The sequence below is a fragment of the Heterocephalus glaber genome, unplaced genomic scaffold (assembly GCF_053883595.1).
Source record: "Heterocephalus glaber isolate CG9 unplaced genomic scaffold, H.glaber_assembly_v1.0 deba00000676, whole genome shotgun sequence".
Classification (NCBI taxonomy): Eukaryota; Metazoa; Chordata; class Mammalia; order Rodentia; family Bathyergidae; genus Heterocephalus; species Heterocephalus glaber.
This window is the reverse complement of record NW_028258156.1, coordinates 3,576,759-3,598,122: the sequence shown is the minus strand read 5'-3', so window position 1 is coordinate 3,598,122 and position 21,364 is coordinate 3,576,759. Positions and strand designations below refer to the sequence as shown.

General features: G+C 35.4%; 1 protein-coding gene and 1 pseudogene across 1 annotated transcript in view; one reads left to right on the top strand and one right to left on the bottom strand.

The window, feature by feature from the left end:
* The window catches only part of Skap2 (src kinase associated phosphoprotein 2), a 310,376-nt gene that overhangs the window by 171,039 nt on the left and 117,973 nt on the right, over positions 1–21,364 (bottom strand). Inside the window, exon 2 of the mRNA XM_087206614.1 lies at positions 2,862–2,979. The gene's annotated coding sequence lies outside the window, so the exon portion shown is untranslated. The remainder of the gene's footprint in view (positions 1–2,861; positions 2,980–21,364) is intronic.
* On the top strand, positions 126–20,593 carry LOC101726580 (dnaJ homolog subfamily B member 6 pseudogene; annotated as a pseudogene).

Genomic DNA, 21,364 nt, shown 5'->3' with positions numbered 1-21,364 from the left:
TAATGTATCTGCAGTGCCTAGAAGTTTTTTGATAAAAGGGGCCTTATAGCTAAAGAACAGCCCCACTGAGATTTAACACCTCGCCTGGTAACGCTCAAGGAAAATTTTTAACGCCCTTAGCTATTATGGCCTCTTTGTCCGAGAATGAAGGTAACAAAGTTTCATCTTCCGCCAGTCCTCTGAGACGCAAGTGTAGAACTCCGGAGAGTGTTCTGATTGGACCTTACATTACTTTTCTACCTAATTCCATACTTAGAGTTACTCATTTTCCCCCACTATCAAGAAAAAAAAAAAAAAGAGTTTTAGGCACTGTGCTTTGGAGAGGAAAAAAAGTAATACAAGGCTAAATAGATGTTAGGCAGCACCGTCCATCTAAAGGGAAAGATAATAAAATAAGTAAATTGCTGGTGATTAAGATTAAATTATAATGTCTGTTCACTCTAAACCCAAAAAGACACGTTCAGGCCCTTTAAAGTTCGTGTGTGTGTGTGTGTGTGTGTGTGTGTGTGTGTGTTATTGTATAGTGACGATAGATACTATATTCAAGACTCTCAACTCTTAAAATCACTCAGAACCAGGTATGTGCTGTCACGTTTGTCATGGAGGAAAATAAAAACACCGGAGCCACTGAAGAATAAAGAAGAGAGGCTGATAGAAGTCTTCAGGTTGGATCTGCAAGAACACAGCATTTCATGAGTGTTCACTGTGTATTTAAAATGAATGGAAACAAGGCACATCATTTTCAGAGCCACAGACAGATGTCAGCTTATAGCCTTTGCCTACATTTCCCTTAGTAGAGATAGGGACTATTATCTGTTATCTTTCCAGGTGCTACTGTTGTACTTTGAACACTGCATCAAGACTCAATCGAAATGTAAATTGTTTATTTCTCTACCCTGTAACCTTCTCTAAATCAATGGTCCTTATACTTCAGTTTGCATTACAATCACAGAGAGAACTTATTAGATTGTAGATGCTAGCCCTAGAGATTCTAAAGTTTCAGTCTTTAAAACAATCCCTCTGGTTAAATGCAAGATATCCTAAGATTTCATTTTGAGAATCACTTTACTACTACTTACCAGCTCCTACAGTGCACAAAATTTGTCACAATTTGTTTTATCTCCAGCTGGAACCCTAAACCTAACATAGAGTAATGGCTCTATTAATGTTTCATCAACAAATTTGAGGTTTTGGAGGTGTAGCTCAGAGGATGTGCTCAGCCATGTGCAAGGCCTTGGGTTCAGTCCTACACACACACACACACACCTACATATATTTCCTCAGATGCTACTAGTAAAAACTTAAGTACTCAAATGGAGTATGACATCTTTGTATAATTCTCTTAAGAGACAATACCAAACACTGTGAAAGGAAAGTATAGAATACTTAGATGTCCATGGTTTACCTCACAAAATAATAAACAAGACAAACACTTTACAACTGAAATAAAACATGCAAAATGATAATAAGACAGACACCCCCCAAAACAAACCCATTCTCCCAAATGCAATCCAAAATTCCTATTCAGGAATGTGATAAATTATAGAAAGAATTCTGAAAATTAGAATTCTTTTTGATGGGAGTTACAGTGATTTTACAAAATAGGTTCTTCCCACTTCAAAGAATCGAGAGCTATTATTGTCAAACTATGAAATTGTCTACTTTCCTAGATAAGGAGGAAACTATTTCATGGATGTTTTATATTAGTGAGGATTCTTTCTCTCTTTACAGTTAGTTATCATATGCAGCTCTCTGACTCATCACGGTTTTTTGTATTAAACCAGGCTTCCAAATGTCCCAATCCTTTGTTGTCTTCTAATAGAACTGGCCACTTTTTTATTCTTGTCTCTTTATTTATTTATATTCCATTCACTGGACAAAGGAATTAAGGTAATTTATTCTTGTATCAAATAGACAGCTTTCTGGAGTGGATCAAATGGACAGTGTCTACACTGCTTATTATGACAAGTCATTCTTGTTAGCGAGAGACAGGAAACTATTAAGATTACTTTAAAATACATTGCATCCAGTAGTGCAAATAAAAAAGGCAATAACAGAAAATGGGCTTTGGTATGAAACACACTTCCCCTATTTAGGAAACTATTCTCAGACTTAGGTTCATGATGGGTTTACTTGGGCAATGTGTTTGTATACTCTATCATTTTTACTGTTTATTGTTAAAGTTACTGAAATTTTAAGACAGAAATAAAGAGAGGCTAAAAGGTATATATATATATATATTCTTTTCTTTCTAAACATTTCCAAAACCAACACTAAGAAGGAAATCAAGTCATACTTTATATTCTTTAACTAGTCACATTAGGTTAAAAATAATAATAATAAATGTAACTTTAAATATGAGCCAGAGACAGGTAGTGGCCTCCCTACCATTCCACAAAAAAGAAACTAGATTTCAGGAAATTTTCCTGTTTCCCCTTCTCAAAAGTATATCCTCTAGTTCAAAGATACATATGTATCCTTAGAATTAAAGCAAAACTCCTTCCTATAACCTTCAAAATTAGTTTAGAGCACTGAATATTTTCCCACAGGCCCAGGTTTAAAAGAATCTAGACAAGTATGGAGGAAAAGTACACAGGGGCCAAAACATAATTTACAGTACTTCTCTGCCTGTCTTATCTTCATTTTCCTTAGTTTTCAGAGGCATGTGGAAGACACATTATACTTATGTGTTGTATTAGTTATATATCACTGCATAACAAAATTTAGTGGCTTAAAACAAACCATTTAGTATCTCAAGCAGATCTGGCTCAGTCTCCCCTGAGGCTTCTGTCAAGAGAAAGGTGTTGGAGTCATCTGAAGGCCTGATCATGGCTAGGGGGTCTGATGTGAAGATAGCTCACCTACAAGACTGGAGTCCTTTATTCCTCTTCAGCTGTTGGAAAAGGCATCTTCTGTTCCTTGACATGGACTTCTCTACAGGGCTGCTTGAATGTCCTTATGACATGACAACTGGCTTTTCTAGAGCAAATGATCCAAGAGATAGAGCAACCAAGACAGACTCATAAGTAAAGAATGGATTAAATAAAAGAAACAATTGAAACTGAATTTACTTTGCATTAAAAAAATTTTATCTACTGTCTTTCAAGTCATCTAGTTAGGCCTCCTTAAGAGTTTTTAGAAGGAAGAGTTGTCTTTATTTTCTAAATTCTTGTCTTTTATTTTGTTTGTTTGTTTGGTACCAGGGATTGAACTTGGGTTCTTGCGCTTGCAGAGCAGGTGACTGAACTACTGAGCTAAATCCCCAGCCCTAAATTCTTGTCTTTTAAATTTGAATCTTCTAGGGCTAGTAAGTATGAGTTTATCATTGTGTGGCAGTTAACAGGGGGAAATATTGTGTTTTCACTGGAATTTACTTATATGAAAGCATTATCCTTAAAAGTAAACTCAACCAGAACCAAAAGGCTTTGATGAATGCAGCTCATGATTTGAAGTTTTAGGTCATTTCTTTTTTTTTTTTTCCTGTGGTGCCAGGGGCTGAACCCAGAACTTTGCACATGCTAGACAGGTGCTCTACCACTGAACTGCATCCTCAGCCTAGATCATAATTATTATTCATGGAAAGAATGAAAAGGAAAAATTATGAGAAAAGAAAAAAAAATGGAAACGAAGTCTATGTAGATAGGGAAGGGTGGAGGGGTGAATGGTGCACAGGTAATGGGGAAAAAATAAGAACCAAGATACATCATGTACAGGTACAAGCACCCAATGATAAATGTAAATGTATACCTAAAATGTACCAATAAAATAATTTAAGCAAAAAAAATTATTATTCATTTTATTAGCATAATTTATTAAGTTAGTAAGATAAGAAACACATTCATTCTTTCTTGCTCTCCATCTTATATCCATACACAAAACACATCATCAGGCACTTTGATGTCACTGCTATCATTTTAATATAAGAAAACTAATTTAAAATGGAGTAGACTTGAGTTATTAACAAGATACTGTATGTCTTTAAGAGTCTACAAATTAGGAATAAGATGAGAGAACTGTTCATCCAGACCTATTATAGAGAGAGTTCCTGCTCCTTTCTCCCTTTAGCTGAACTGAGTTACCTTTCCAGATTTGCAATACTCAAAGGCCTCACCATGCTAAGAGCTCTGCCACTGAACTTCACCCCGAACCCTATCCATAAGGTCAGTATTGATGATAATCTGATTCTAACCTTTTATCCTATTTCAAAGCGACTGAAATTCTTCTGCTTGGCCTCTAAGGCCAAGTCCTTCCCTTGCCTTTACTTTTACTTTTTAAAAAAGACCATAATTATCTTGATGACATCTAGCCCTCATGAGTATAGCTCTGCCTCACTCTTACAGTACTGACTTGTGTTTTATTCTTTGTGACTCTCCAGAGAAGAAAGGAACCCAAATCCCTGTCTTGTCTTCTGTGACTCATCAAGTTTAGTCACTAAGGTGTATGTTCACTAGGAACATGGTAAAAAAAAATGCTTGTTCTTCATTAAATCTAATATTTAATTCAGAGCCCCTCCTTTCCATGCTATTTTACTCCTGTATAGTTTGGTGAGGTTACATAAAAAGATAAGAACTTTTAATTCTTGCACTTTAATTTTTTTCATTTGAATCACTATTTTGTACCTCAAAAGCACAATCAAGGGACCTTGAAAATTCCATTTTATTGTTGGCTTATAGCAGAGTTAGAGTTATCCTTCAGCTTATGCAAGAAGTAACATGCAAATTTAGAGTCTCCCAAGCTTGACTCTGACCTGCACTCCCCAAAATTCACCAATAAGACACTCAGAAAGTGAATAAGTAACTATCTCTCTTGCACTTTGGTTTATGTTGGTTTGAGAAACTGTACTTTCTAGTACTTGAATTAAACACCCTGCAGCTTTGGGTGAACGATAATTCAGACACTATTTTAGAATTTATATATCCCAAAGGGAAGGTAGGCTGTATGGGCCTTCCAAAAAAAATGATTTGAGGACAAGCCGTGTAAAGCAAGCAGGGTATTCCTGGATGTATGTAGTAGTCCCTGATCTTTCTTACAATGACTCTGCTCCCTACAGCATCCTTACCAACATTTAATAAAAAGATAGTCTTCTAGAAAAATATAACTGAAGAATATAGCTGCCTTATTAATTAAACTTTGAAGGACTCAGATTTGGCTTTTCAGTAATTATTAGCTCAATATGCATTATTTACTCATGAATTATTTTTGTTATAGGAACATTGTTTTTGTTTTGTTATTGCAGCAGTTAAAACATGAAGTTAGATGAAATGAGACTTTCTAATACACTTCTAGAGACCCCTTTATAGGTAGATTTTCAGAGGTTCTAGAACATTAAATAATTAAAAACAAGTCTGGTTTTTTTCCCCCTATCTAAAAACAAAATAGTAAATTGCAATGAGAATCATGCCTGTTATTATAGTCTACCTATTCTCACTAGGCAATTTCAAAATACCAAGCTGTCTTCAGCAACAGTAATTTAGTGGGTTTGTGCTTAATATATTCATGAAGGGCTTTGATGGATTTGATAACCATAAGCAGCTGTTAACATTAAATTGCCATTTAACTTTTTTCAGTGACTTTCAAAGTTGTCAATATTAAACAGTAGTGTTTTACAAATGACTATTCTAAGACCAATAAGAATAAAATTAAATAAAAGTAAAAGGCTAAACCAAATTCTCCCTCTTTTTATAGTATTATAGTATTGAGAAAACAGGAAAACACATGCATTTTTACAGGACTTTCAGTACTGCCTTGTGTATTTGCCTGTACTTTGCATTGTATATTATTACTAAAGTACTCAGGAATTCTCCCATCTCTTCCTCCACCCCACCCCATTTAATTTTTAAACCTTTTTCCTATCTCATCTATGAAATACGTGTCCAATCTCATTTCATAATACAAAGCTATTTGGGTTTTGGGGGAGTTTTTTTGGTAACGGGGATTGAACTCAGGTCCTTGAGCTTGTGGGGCAGGCGGCAGAACCACTGAGCTAAATCCCCGGCCCAGTACAAAGCTATTTAACCTTACTGCTAACAGTATGATTTTAAGATACTTTTACTTAAATGGTTTTTTTTTCTTGTTGGATAACTACTTTAATGTGGTTCCATAGTCTGAATTTTGGTAAGCAGATAAAATCAGTACTGTTGACATCTCCCCAGCCTTCACAATTTGTAGATTTCGCCAGACATGTTTATGGAAACCAGGAAGAACATCATGCAATTTACCATATGCCTGTGTTTTGCTGCCTTTCAGCCCATTTGTTCAACATTCTAAAGGCACGATGCTATGTAGTATTGGGAACCTAGCCTCCTTCTTGTTTAAGTTCTTTGCTTTAACCCTAAAAACATATTTATCACTTGAAACATTGTATCGCTTCCAGAAGCCATATATAAGAGAATCAAGGCTGACAAGCCTGATTTCTCTTCACCCAGCTTGCTTTATCTTTCTATGAATATTTGATTTTTTTTTTCACTTTTCTTTTTCGGTACCGGGAATCGAACCCAGGGCCTCGCGCTTGCCAGGCAGGCGCTGCGCCACTGAGCTAAATCCCTGGCCCTGAATATTTGATTTTATTGTTGAAATAATCACCTTAATTATTTTCAGAGAGGTAAAAAAGTAGTCTTTTATTTTTATGCAGTTCTACCAAACATATAGTGATTAAACTTTTAACTTACTAGAACACAAAAAAAGACTTTCTGAATCTTTCCCAAATTATATGCTTTCTCTTATTGTACTTGACTGCCACACACTAGAAGATAGACCTCATTTTATATTTCCAAATAAAATATAGCTATGTACTTGCTAGGGAAAATAATTTTCAGATATATGGAACATTTTCAGGAAAATATTTGTCTTTCAAAAGCAGAAAAGCACATTGGCCACCTTAAAAGTCACCTGAGGAAAATACTTTTCCTTATACATTTCTATACAGAAAAGTATACATCTATAGTGCCTATACTTTCATGCCAGTACCTAAATGAACTATTTGCACCATATATCAATGTGACAACATTAAATGTTTTCAAAATTATTCAGATAACATTTTAAAAAGTTTTACTAGCCAGGCACAGTGGCATGTGCCTTATAGTCCCAGCTACTGGAGAGGTTGAGGCAAGAGGATCATGAGATCAAGGCCAGCTTGGGAAACATGATGAGGAACTCACTTCCCCCCATTTCAGACAGAAGAATTTTGTTTAAAGTTTTACTTAGTTAAACAAAATAGTATTGTGTCTGAAAGTAAAAGTATATTTCAAAGTAATACCCAAGAAAATTAAAAATTATGTAGCACAGTGGCTGCAGAAGATAATCACTTAAATATAATCAATGTTAATTAGATGAAGTTGACAAAATTAATTCAGCATATGATCTATAACAGGGCAAATCTTAGCTAATATTTTAAATAATTTCCTCTGGCAGGTAACAGAGTAAAGTGTCCTGGGATTTTCTGGATATTTTATGTGTTTTGCTTTTATGCAGTGCTTTTGTTTCTGTTTCCAAAATTGAAAATATAAGAAAATTGCCAGGTGTGGTGGTGCATGCCTGTAATCTCAGCACTCTGGGAAGCTGGGCAGGAGGAACTCAATTTAAAGTCCAGCCTGGGCAATTTAGCAAGTTAGCAATTGTCTCAAAATGAAAAATACATAAAAAGAACTAGGGATGTTGCTCAGTGCAAAGGTCTAGGTTCAATCCCTAGTACCAAAATAAGAAAGGATATGTATATAGATATATAGATATATGTGTACATATATATCCATATGTATATGTATAGATATAATTTTTCACAATTTAAAATTTTAGTCACTTTGAAATTTTCAGTCATTATACCCTTTCAGTTAAAAATATGACATGTAGGGCCAGAGGAAGAATTTGCATAGAATGCATAAGACCCTAGATTTGATCCTCAGCACTAAGAAAAAAAGATATGTAAATACAAAAATATAGGCCTGAAGGGATTTATAGAAGAATTATCCTTTTCATTTTCATATATCATTTCTTCATTTAAAAATAAAATCTATAAAAATAAATTTGAAACATGAATACCTGAACTAATATGTCTTCAAAATTTTTCTGATGTTTACATTTTTCATTTGTAATAAGAGGCAGTACCAGTGTTACTCAAACTGTATTCTATGGCAGTCCCCAAACTGTTACCTGTCAGTCCATGAAAAGGTGAGGGTAAAAGCAAGAATATTTAGAGACATTTATAGAAATTTGACATTGCTTCAGTATCATGTGTTTTATAAATGTATCAGTCAGTGTAGATTAGAAATTTAACAAAAAATAAATAGCCCATCAAAAATAGCTTGAGAAGCACTGATATAAATGACTAAAACCAATAGATACTCTTTACATTCAGTTAAAATGATATATGTATTTTTTTTGGTACCGGGGATCAAGCTCAGGACCTTGTGCTTGCAAGACAGGCAGCGGCACCACTGAGCTAAATCCCCAACCCTAAAATGATGTTTAAAAAATTTTTTCTACCAAAGTATAGTTTTCATTAGAGATATAATACCTATTATGAATACACAAAATGAACCTAACAGAAAGATGTCATTAACCTAGTGTCATCTTTTTACATTATAATCAGTATTATAACTTCTAGATACTAAAATTCTGCATCTTCTTCTGTGTATCCCTAAAATTATGGCACACTCACAAACTAGGTACTCAATAAAAACGTGTTCAGTTAACAACCTCCCAATGTAGATTAGCCATGATTAAATCGAGTCAGTAAAATCTTTGTCATCCAAATCAACCACAGAATGATCTCAAGTTCTGTCTCTTATCTGCCCTTTTCTTCTTCCTTTGGTAATGTCTATGAGCTTCCCATGAATGGTGCATGGAAGTTTAGTTTCCAACTTTCTGTCTATACTTTTATATGTAACAGAACATAGTAGTTGTTAAATAGTTGTTGGCTGCATGATTAATAGCTGTTTTCTAGCAGTATAATAACCATAGATGGAAGATAAGATCATGAGAGAAGAAAAAAATCTGAAAATTCTACTATATCACTTAGCTATTGCTACAAAAATGAAATATAACAAACTGTCAAAATTCACTGCCTTAACAATAGTGTATTTGCAGAAATCTGTGAATTGACCGAGGATTGACAAAGAGTAAACTGATGTAGGTCAGACTCAGCTAGGCCAACTCAGCTGTACAACACATGAATCTTCTCTCAGGCATGTTCTTACGACAACAGAAGTGCAAGTGAGCAGGCACAGTCAGAAGAGCTTTCCAAACCTTTCAGTGCATTGCAACTGCTAAAATCTCACAGGCCAAAGCAAGTCACATGATCAATTCCAGAGCCAAGGGCTAGGAAATTTTCCTTAACTATGTGTATTGAAAAGACACTGCAAAATTATTGGAAAGGATAGCATATGAATATGCAATCCTATGTCTGGGTAGGGAGTGAAGAGTAGGAACAATTATTCACTCTACTACACTGCACTAGACTGAATAATGACCCCAAAGATTTCCATAATCTAAACCGCAGTACCTATGAATATGTTATCATACATGGCAAAAGGGACTTTGTGGAAGTGATTAAAAATCTTGAGATAGGACAATTATCTTGGATTATCCTAGGTGGGCCCAATGTAATGGGCAATGTCCTTATAAGAAAACAGAGTCCTTATAAGAGTTCTTATAAGAGTCAGAGAAAAAACGTGACAAGAAACACACAGAGGGACTTTAAGGTATGTACTGATGTTTTTGAAGACAGAAGGGGCCCAAAGGTACAGAACATAAATAGTCTCCAGAAGCTAGAAATGGCAAAAGAGAGAATTTTCCCCTGGAACCTTTAGAAGGGACACAGCCCTGCTGACACCTTAATTACAGCTCAATGAAAATCATTTTGAACTTCTGACTTTCAGATTATGGCATAATAAATTTGTGCTGTTTTAGGCCATTGAATTTGTGGTCATTTGTTACATAAAGCAGGAATAGGAAACAATATGCCTCATTACAAACTGTACAAACTGAACAAGATTTCTAATCAATAGAACCAGCATATGTAATCACGCTACTAACTAAATGACATTTAGTTAGAATAGTCCAATAGGACTATTCTTAGAAACTATACAACTACCCGAGGATCAGTGGAATAGATTAGAAGATACAGAAATAACTCCAGACATACTCAGCTACCTCATCTTTGACAAAGGAGCCAACCATCCTCACTGAATGAAAGACAGCCTCTTTAATAAATGGTGTTGAAAAATCTGGATTTCAACCTGCCAAAGATTAAGACTAGACCCCTATCTTTCACCAACCACTAAACTAAAATCAAAGTGGATTAAAGATCTAAATATTAAGACAAATACTAAACTTACTGGAAGATAAGTTAGGTAGAACTCTTGAAGACATTGGCATAGGAAAAGACTTTAGGAACAAAACCTCAGAAGCATGGGAACTAGCACAAAAAATCCACACCTAGGATCTCATCTCATTAAAAAGCTTCTGCACTGCAAGAGAAACCACCAACAGAGCTAAGAGACAACCTACAATGTGGGAAAAAAATTTTATCAGCTGCCCCTCAGACAAAGAACTACTATCTAGAATATATAAAGAATTGAAAAAATCAGACCCCCCCCCAAATATAAAGATCCAATTCAAAAATGGGCGTCTGAAATGAACAGACATTTCTCAGACAAAGAAGTAAAAGCAGCAAATAAACATATGAGAAAATGTTCAACATCACTGGTCATTCAAGAGATGCAGATGAAAACAACACTGAGATTCCACCTCACCCCAGAAAGAATGGTTGCTATCAAGAAATCAACCAATAACAAATGCTGGTGGGGCTGTGGGGAGAAAGGAACCCTTCTCCATTGCTGGTGGGAGTGCAGACTGGTGCAACCACTGTGGAAGTCAGTATGGAGATACCTCAAAGAACTAGGACTAGAGGTCCCATTTGACCCAGCTATTCCCCTGTTGGGTATCTTCCCCAAAGAATTAAAAGAATCATACCACAGTGATATATGTGCACCCATGTTCATAGCAGCACAATTTGTAATAGCTAAAACTTGGAAGCAGCCCAATTGCCCATCAACTGCAGACTGGATAAAGAAAATGTAGTTTTTTAATAAAATGGAGTACTACTCAGCCATAAAAAATGAGAAATTAGAGACATTTATAGTTAAATGGATGCACATTGAGGTGATACTTTTTTTTTTTTGGTACTGGGGATTGAACTCTGGTCCTTGCACTTTCGAGGCAGGCGGCCGAACCACTGAGCTAAATTCCCAGTCCCTAGGCGATACTCTTAAGTGAAATAAATAGCACATATGTGTAAATACCGAATAGTTTCTCTAGTGTGAGAAAGTGAAAGTGTAAATAAGGACTAAAAGGTACAACAGATAATGTGAAATAGGAAGAAAAGGGGAAAAGGGGAAGGCAAAGTGGGAAAGGTAGAGGAAAGGAAAGAAGGGAATGGAATTAATATGAGAAAATGAAGAAATGGAAACAAAGTCTTTGTAAATAGGGAGGGATGGAGGGGTTGAAGGGCAGGCAGGGGAATGGGGAAAAAATAAGAACCAAGAGAGATTATGTAAAGGTGCAAATTTCCAATGATGAATGTCATTATATTGTATACCTAAAATGTACCAATAAAATTAATTAAAACTGAAAAAAAATTAAAAGAATCATACCACAGAGATATATGTGCACCCATATTTATACCAGAACAGTTTGTAATAGCTAAAGCTTGGAAATAGCCAATTTGCCCATCAACTGGAGACTGGATAAAGAAGATGTGGTTTTTTTTATAAAATGGAGTACTACTCAGTCATAAATAATGAGAAACTAGAGACATTTATAGCTAAATGGACGCACATTGAGGCCACACTCTTAAGTGAAATAAATAGGACACGTGTAAATACCGAATAGTTTCCCTGGTGTGAGAATCTAAAAGTGTAAATAAGGATCAAAATGTACAATTGATAATGTGAAATAGGAAGAGAAGGTCTAAATGTGGTAGGGGAAGTGGGGCAAGCAAGGTAGGGGAAAGGAAAGAAGGGAAAGGAAAACATATGAGAAAAGAAAAAAAGTCTTTGTAAATAGGGAAGGGTGGAGGGTTTGAAGGGAGGGCAGGGGAAGGGTGAAAAAATAAGAACCAAGATACATCATGTAAAGGTGCAAGTTCCCAACTACGAATGTAACTGTATTGTATACCTAAAATGTACCAATAAACATATGAAAAAAAGAAAAGAGAAACTATATAAATACTTGTGACTTTAGTTTACTTATTCACGTATATAATTACTAGATAGTTTCTTCATACATCAAACATATGTTGCATCAACAAAATTTACTGAGACTTTCATTCCTGAAATTTTAGCTTAACTAGTGAATATAGTTTTGTTTTTCATTTCTTTTGAGACACGGTCTCATTATATTGCAGGCTGACCTTGAACTCACTGTGTAGCCCCAGATGACCTCAAGCTCATAGTGATACTCCTGACTTAGCCCCTTGAGTTCTGGGATTACAAGCATGTGCCACCATGCCCACCTTGTAGTTTGACAACTCATATTTCAAAAGGTAGGAATTATGGTAGTCCAGCCTTGATGAATTCCCCTAGAAATTTCTAAATTTCTTCCCAATTGCCAAAATAGTTTCATTTTTTCCTTTTTTATGCTTGGAATAAAATCCCTCTGGATGGAACTCAGAAACATTTCAAACAAAAAATATATTAATTTTAATAGCTGAATTGTATAGTGTTTGTGAAAAAAAAAATTGGGGGGGGGGATACCGGCGATCAAACTTGGGTCCTTGTGCTTGCACAGCAGGCAGCAAAACCACTGAGCTAAAAGTCCCCAGCCCTTTTTTTTTTTTTCACTTGTCTTTTTTGGTACCGGAAATCAAACCCAGGGCCTCGCGCTTGCTGGGCAGGCACTGCGCTCCTGAGCTATATCCCCGGCCCAAGAGGCCTATTTTTTTTTTTTTAAAGAGCGTTCGTGTCTGCTTTCCACAAGGTAGTTTTGTATTTTCACTGAAAATTATTTTCAATTGTTTATTTTAGTCACAAAAGCCTTTGAATGCAGTACCTAGATTGTGCTAATTCTCTGAAAAAAAATTGCCACATAGGAGTTACCTGTGTGTGAGGTTAATGAAAATTACTCAGTTTCATCATAATAACCTCTGCTATCTCATCACACAGTCAGAATCAGCCTTTATTATTTTAATATTTGTAAAGCTTCATCTATAGAAACTTAAGAGTGAAATTTTTCAATACTATATTTTCCACTATTTGGAGGATTTGCTGCCCTTATGTGATTGCTTTACGAAGCAACAAATCAGAAAGCCGTCATAAAATTCAGATGCAGCAGTCATTATCTCACTGCCAGGGTTAAATTGTTATCTGGAGATATAAAAATGAAAGTTTGCTCCTAAAATGCATCTTCTGATCAGCTTGAGTCAGAAATGTATTCCTTTATTTTCCTTAATGCTTTAACATCTTTTCCACGTGGGGCAAATATATTCAATTTCTTCTTTTTACTGATACACATAATCATAAAAAATATAATAAATATGAAGCACTTACTGTTTCTCTACAAATATTAACACCTGTTTTATTAAATTGTGTTAACTCCCATGACGGGATGCTACATAAGTAACTAAATACAAACTTTTAAAATAAGAAAAAAGATTTTTCTCCAGTACTGGAGATTGAACTCCAGGTTTCGTGTATACTAGGTAAGTGCCCTACCACTGAGCCACATCTCCAACTCTTTGGTCAATTTTTTTTTTTTGGTACTGGGGATCGAGTGCACTGGTCAGTTCTTGATATAAACAATTTCAATAATGCAAACATGTACACTGATTAAAAGGAATTATTTTAATTTTTAAAAATACCATGGAAACTACTATTGTGTATTTCAGAACTACACTGACATATTCTCTGGATATAAGGAAATTTGGGGAAGAAATTTTCCCTCTGAGAATTAAGCCAAGAAATCAACACATAAGAGGGTAAAGCAGATACATATATGACCACTTGAAACAGACAGAATATCTATCCCCTTGGTCTATAAGATTTGACTATAACCTGATTATTTATGAGCACCTATGGGCTCAACCATGTGGTCAGCCATAAAAGAACAGAAAAGAGAGAAACATTGACAGCATTCATCTAAATATTACCTAGGGAGGAGAGATTATTACCCAGGAACTTTTCTATAATTGGTAAAACAAGATTGTTTAGAAGTGGATGAAACTAATCCTGTTGAGAAGAAAACATAAATATTTAAGATACAGGAAAGAGAAAGGAAAATCTATAACATAGATTTCCTGAAAAGACAAATGCTGGGATCCAAAGCACAGATAGAGAAATTGACCTTGGATAGGGAGAGACATCCCTTCTATCCTGACACAGGGGCAACAGGGCTGGATGAGAAGAGACATACATGGGTTTGGCAAGAGTCAGAGAAATCTTTGCTGTTTCCTCAAATATTGAGGTGTCATATTTTGAGGTAGCAGTCCTGAATGCACTCATTATTATTGTGTTAACAATTAGAAGGCCTCAAGTGTAGAATCCACTTTGTTAACTAAAAGGAGAATATTATATGATCAACTGAAAGAGCAAAGAAAATGTATTAATCTAAAGTTAACTGAGATTGAAATGAGCCTTCACACATTCTTTGTTTTTTTGTTTTTGGTACTGGGGATCAAACTCGGGTCCTTGCGCTTGCATAGCAGGTGGAGAAACCATTGAGCTAACTCCCCGGCCCCTTCACGTGTTCTTAATAAAATCTTTTTGCACTTGAATTTTTTGTGCAAAATACTTGGATAAGATAGTGTTTATGAAAAAAATTTGAATAGAGCTGGAGATTTAGCCCAGTGGTTCCGCCACTTGCCTTGAAAGCACAAGGACACGAATTCAATGCCCGGTACCAAAATAAATAAATAAATAAATAAATAAATAAATAAATATTTTAAAAAGTTTGAATAGAAAAGTTGTAAAGTTTTTTTTACATGAAAAACTAAAAGTGTCCTCTAATGAGGGATGATTGAAGCTATAAGTAAACTTAAAGCAGAATTTTCCAATTAAAAGTATTTTCAGAGGACAAAATAAAAGAGATTTAAAACAATTTATTTGTATCATATTTCTAAGACTAGGTTCTTTCTTAGGTTGCTTTTCTTTTCTTTTCTTTTTTTATCTCTTCCCTCAAGATTTTCCAGCACTTCCTATAATAGCAGAAACTTTAAGGAGGTTAATATCACTTTCTTAATTAAGATTTGGAAGCAGTTTTTGCCTGGTTCTTGTTCCTTTCCCTGCATTACTGGTTAGAGTGCAACTTAATGAAGAAATCTGAGATGGAAAGACACAGCCATCCAAGGTTTTCTTGAAAGTGCTTCAAAGTTGGCCAGAAACATTTTTTTTTGGTACCAGGGATCAAACTCAGGACTTTGCACTTGCGAGGTAGCTGACGGAACCACTGAGCTAATCCTGGCCCTCAGAAACATTTTTATTTGAGCTATTATGTCCTATATGCAGAATACAGAATATGCCTGTCCATGCTGAAGCTGTTAGCATGGTACACTGAGCCATTAAGCTACCGTTCTAAAATTAAATCTGAACGATGTAATTGACTGGTCTACAATTGCTGTGTAGAATAGACAAACATAAAAAGATTAACTTAGAAAATACCTACTTTTAAAAAGATGCAAGGGCCGGGGATTTAGCTCAGTGGTTTCGCCGCCTGCTGCACAAGCGCAAGGACCCAATTTCAATCCCCGGTACAAAAAACACAAAAAAACAAAAAAAAACACACATAAAAAGATGCAGAATTCCTGGTTTTTAATTATTTAATTTAAAATACTGATATAAAACAATCTCATAAAAAAATTAAACTGATGCAAAGTAAAAGGTAGAATTACCTTTTCCCTTCCCCCATATTATTTCTCTGAATTTTAACAGGTATTTTCAGAATGTATACTAAAAGGTTTGTACCAATTTAAATTCCACCGTTCTTAAATTAACTATTGTTATAAGAAAATATACTTAATAACTTACTCATTTGCTCAGAGTGTTTCTATATTTATTGGTTATTAATCTAATTTAGTTTCAATGCCTCATTATAAATTCAAAAAATTAATTTCCAGTTTTATAAACCTAAAAAATAAACACACTTTAAGGTGCTCAGCAGTAACTGCAGTGTGCTAGGAATTGAACTTGAACTTCCTATCTTATGTTAATATTATCTAACCACTGACTTATACTTTGAGGTTAATTAGTTCCAACTCAGTATATGTGCTACTGAAGTGGGCACTCAGACTAATTAGTTTTTTTGGTTTAAAATGACACGTACAGAAAATTATTAGGAAATTTTTGAATATTGAGAAATTGATAAGAATTGAGTATCAAGAAATTGATAAGCATTGAATATCAGCTACTATTCTGGTTACCTCATTTGTCCTCTTGGAATAAAAGTCATATTTATAACTAATTTGTATCCTTTCTCAATTGAGACTCATTAGCCAACAGTTATGGAAACAAATAAAAGAATCTCCTAAGAAAAGGCACAGCACACTTGAAACAATGCAATTCTTCTACATTGGAGACTTTGGGAAGTGCTTTATCTTCAGTTTCACATCTCATCCCAAAATCTCTGGGGTACATGGGTAGTTAGTGTCTAGTTGTACATTATTACTTAAGATACAAAATACAACTCTGGTGTAGATTGTTCTAACTCTGACATGCCCAATCTTGACCTCAATTGCAACAGTCACTCTATAGAGCATCCAGAAACTAGATGAAGCTTATGTAAGGATTAATGTTACAGCTTTGCTTTCCCATAAAAGCCTGATGGCCCAAACTGTCTCTCCTAGTGTCCCTTAGGCTGGCAAATTGTGCCCATTGTTCTCATCCACATGTTTTAAAAGAGGCTCCTTCCTTGCTGCTGTTACCTCTTATGTTCTCATTTGGCTTTTACAAGACTGACTTAGGATGGGGATTTATAGTACAGGCACACCTTTGAGTAAGACAAATGAATGTCCTCTTCTCTGCTGAATGAGAACCCTGTTCTTGTAACAGCTATAGAACCAGATTGTCAAATCCATTAAATTTAATTCTCTAAGTAAAAACTACAGAACCAAAATTTTATTTATTTAACTGATAATCATAGATTTCTGTAAGATTGCCAGTGGATGAAACTGAAAATGTTAGGGAAATGTCTAGAAAGCTAAACACAAATCTGATTTTTTGGAGAATACTTAGAGAAGAGTCAGAAAAAAAATTCTGTAACTGAAATTTGAGATCAGGTAGGCACAATCTCTAATATATTGTGAATATGTAAAAAGCAAAAAAGAAACTAAATATAGAGGTTGATTTCATACCAATTTTATTTTCACCATAAAATTACATCTTTCTTTCACAGTTTTGTATTCTCTCATTCTGATGTATCTCAATCCCTATTATTAAATCCTAATGGTTTCTAATAATTTCTACAGAATTGGATTCATTCAACAACCATAAGCTTAGAGACGGATGCAAAGATATCAGATGTCAGAAGGATGTAAAGATGAGGTAAGTTATGTACACACGGTTGTTGAATGAATGAACTTTCATTTCTAACTGATATACAGGGCTTCACTCAGTATTTCAGGCTGGCCTTGAACTCATAATGATCCTCCTGCCTCAGCCTCCAAGTGCTAGGATTACAGGCATGTACCACCATGCTCAGCTGTGTGTACTCATGGGGGGGGGGGGGAAGTGGGATATGAATGGAATCTTTAGAAGGAGGTGGAACCTTGAAGGAGGTCATTAGGCCATTGGAAGTTTGCCCTTAAGGGAATTATGGGACCATTCTTTCTCTTTTTCTCTTTTGCTTCCTGGCCATGAGGTGAGCAGTTTTTCTCTGTCACACATTCCCACTATGATGTCCTGCTTTGCCAAAAGCAAGGGGACCAAGAAATCATGGTCTAAAACTTTATAACTATGAGCCAAAATAAATCTTTTTAAAATAAATGTTTTATCTCAGTTACTTATTATAGTAACAGAAAGCTGATACAAATGGTTAATTTAGTTAGGGAAAGGAGAGACTGGTTGGAAGAGGATTTTGGAGGAGACATGTCACTATAGACCTTTTCATATTTTCTCTGGTCTTTGAACAACCAGAGTAAAGGCAGGGTAGGTATGATTAAAGGTGAGGAATAGGAGAAGGCTGAGTTGGCATTTCAGCCCAAAATATGTGAAGAATGGACACAACTCACAAATCTTACAATGAATAACTAGATGTCTTACAGGTAGCACATCAGAATTCACTGGTCAAGGGCCAGGGATTTAGCTCAGTGGTTTTGCCACCTGCCTCGCAAGTGCAAGGACCCGAGTTCGATCCCCGGTACCAAAAAAAGAAAAAGAAAAAGAAAAAGAATTCACTGGTCGTAGCTCAGTAATGATTGTATCATTGTCTTCCAACTTGCTTCAGCTGCCACTTCAAACCAGACCTTATTCTTGAATGTCTCATTGCTAGAGACAAACAGTAAAATTCAATACTAATAACAACAATAATAATACTAGCTAGCATTTATTGATTGTTTATTATCTGCATCTTCTATAAGGTACATATTTCAGAGTCAAGCTAAACTAAGGTACTTATATACCCTACCAGATTCATTGGAAAATCAACAAGATCATTTAATAAACATTATTTTTATGAGTGTATTCAGGATAGGTTTATAAGTCAGAGTATAGTAACACACTATAATGGTATAAAGCCACTAAAAAATCCACAATAACTATTTTAAGATATACAAGAATGTGTAATGTGTAAAGTTAAATAAAAAAGAGCAGAATGGCAAATGATTTGTGAACTTATTACAATTATGCCAAAACATGAGCATGTGGATGAGAGTCAGAAGATATTATACAGATTTTTAAACAGTTGTATTAGGAGGGTAGGATTATGGGCGATTATTTTTTCCTTTTCTGAAAATTTCTTTGGATCTTTTTGCAACTCCAAGTATTATAGTAACTTCTACTGGTCAACATTTAGGCTCAGCTAAATAGCAAGGCCCAACATATTGATGAATTAAACAAGATTTCAGTTTCTTTCTCATATGACAGTCAAGATATAAGCCATGCAGAGCTGATACAACGGTTCTACTGTGCTGAAACTCAAGCTTCTATCTTTTTATCTGCTTCCTTTCTTCTAATGATCTCAAATGACTGCCCACCATGTATGTATTCTAGCCAACAGGAAGAGGGAAAAGCCAAGAAGCAAGCACATCCTGTTCATAAAAAACATGATGCCTGACACACAGGAGGAAGATAAAAAAGTTGAATAAATGAATGACAGTTGAATGAGTGAATTACAGTAACTCTAGGGTTTGTTTTTTGGGTTTTTTTGGTACCGGGGATCGAACTCGGGTCCTTCTGCTTGCGAGGCAAGCAGCAGAACCACTGAGCTAAATCCCCAGCCCAGTAACTCTAGCTTCGAAAGTACCCGGCAGAGAAATTCCATAATAAAAGATACTTGACAGTCACCAGATATAGCCCACTGATATTTTCTCATTAACCTCAGAGTTGTGGGGAAAGGAGTAAGATGCTTCGAAAGCTAATGGGAAATATCTGATTGTTACCTCTACTCATTTGATTTTAGAGAACTAATTCAAGATGTAGGCAGATGCCACTCAATGGGCAGATGCCTTTCACTCACTTTTACTAAACCCCTTCATCTATACTGTTGGCCAACACATGTCTTCTAATCTTCAGAGTTTAAAGCCCATAACTGATGGTTAAATGGGACTACAGTAATGAAAGCCCCAAAGAGTAGTAAGAAGGAACCACTGTTGCCCCGACCAGTGCACCATGCTGGATCCATGAGGAAATAGGCTCTGGATCTTCCTCCTTTATCCTGCCAGGTCATGTACATCCTTGGACTTGTTCCAACAACCTGTTAAAACATAGTGGATTACTATGGAGTTCTGGGCATGCAAAAACATGCTTCACCCGAGGACATCAAGATATCAGAAGCTGGCACTAACGTGGCATCTAGATAAAAATCCTGTGACTAAATAAAAAAGCAAATATTCAAACAAGTAGCTAAGGTGTATGAGGTATTATCAGATGGTTAAAAACAGGATGTCTATGACAAACATGGCCAAGAAGGATAAATTGGTGGAGAAAGGAGAAGTCATTTTGACAGTCCATTTGAGTTTGGCTTCACATTCTGCAACCTAGTTGATGTTTTCAGGGAATTTTTTTTCTGGAAGGTACCTGTTTTCATTCAACTTCTTCAAAGATTCATTTGAAAACTTTTTGAGCACCAAAAGAGTCCCCAAAGAAGCAGAAAACACAGTGCAAACTACTTTTTCTTTGCCATCAGTGAATTTCCATCCTTTGGAGATAGATTTTCTTCATTTGATACAGGATTTACTTCATTTGGTTCACTTCACTTTGGTCCACATCATTTGATGGCAGTGGGATAGGCTTCAAATCTATATCAACTTCTACTAACATTATTAATTGTAGAAAAATCACCACAGTGAGAATTGTTGAGAATGGTCAAAAAAGAGTAGGGCCGGGGATTTAGCCCAGTGGTTCTGCTGCCTGCCTCGCAAGCGCAAGGAACCAAGTTTGATCCCCAGTACCAAAAAAACAAAAACAGTAGAAGTTGAAGAAGATGGGCAGTTAAAGCCCTTAATGATAAGTAGTAAGGAGCAGCTACTATTTGGTTAACAAGTAATTCAACACATGCATCTAACAGAGATTTTAAAATTATAACAAGCATCATTTGAGGATTTGTAGGAACTTGTTTTTAAGATTTCAAACAAACTCAACTTTCAGCATAACTGTACCTAAAGTATTTATAAACACCTCATTGGAGCCCATTCTTGTCATAGACTTTTAAGTATTGTCGGGACCATACAATAAGACAATTTTTTTCTTTAAAATTATTGTAATTTCTGTATGCACTTTGCTTTTTTATTAAACATCAAGGCGAGCCTTGGCTCTTTGAGTAGCACTAGGACAAGATAAGACTTTAACACCAGCATAGATCTGCTTTCCATTGTGTTCGAAATGTGAGCCAAGTAATGTCAGCCTGCTGTGAAGCTAACATTGCCAAGATGAGTCCTCCACAGAAATAATTTTCACTTTTTCAGTATTTAGTAATGAAAGGTATTAATGCATTAGTGGTAATACATTGGTTTAGTATAAATTTAAGTATTTTTTTAGTTGTGCATGGATGCTGGAAACTACTAGTTTTGACAATTGTTTAAATATGTAATGATTAGCTTAGGTTTATAAAAGCTGAACTAGGTCTTTGTCATTTGCTTTAAAAAAAGAAACGTGAATGTGAATGTGTTTGGTGCATTCTTACTGGGGTGGGATCTGCTGTTTTCTTGTGTCTATATATGATTTTG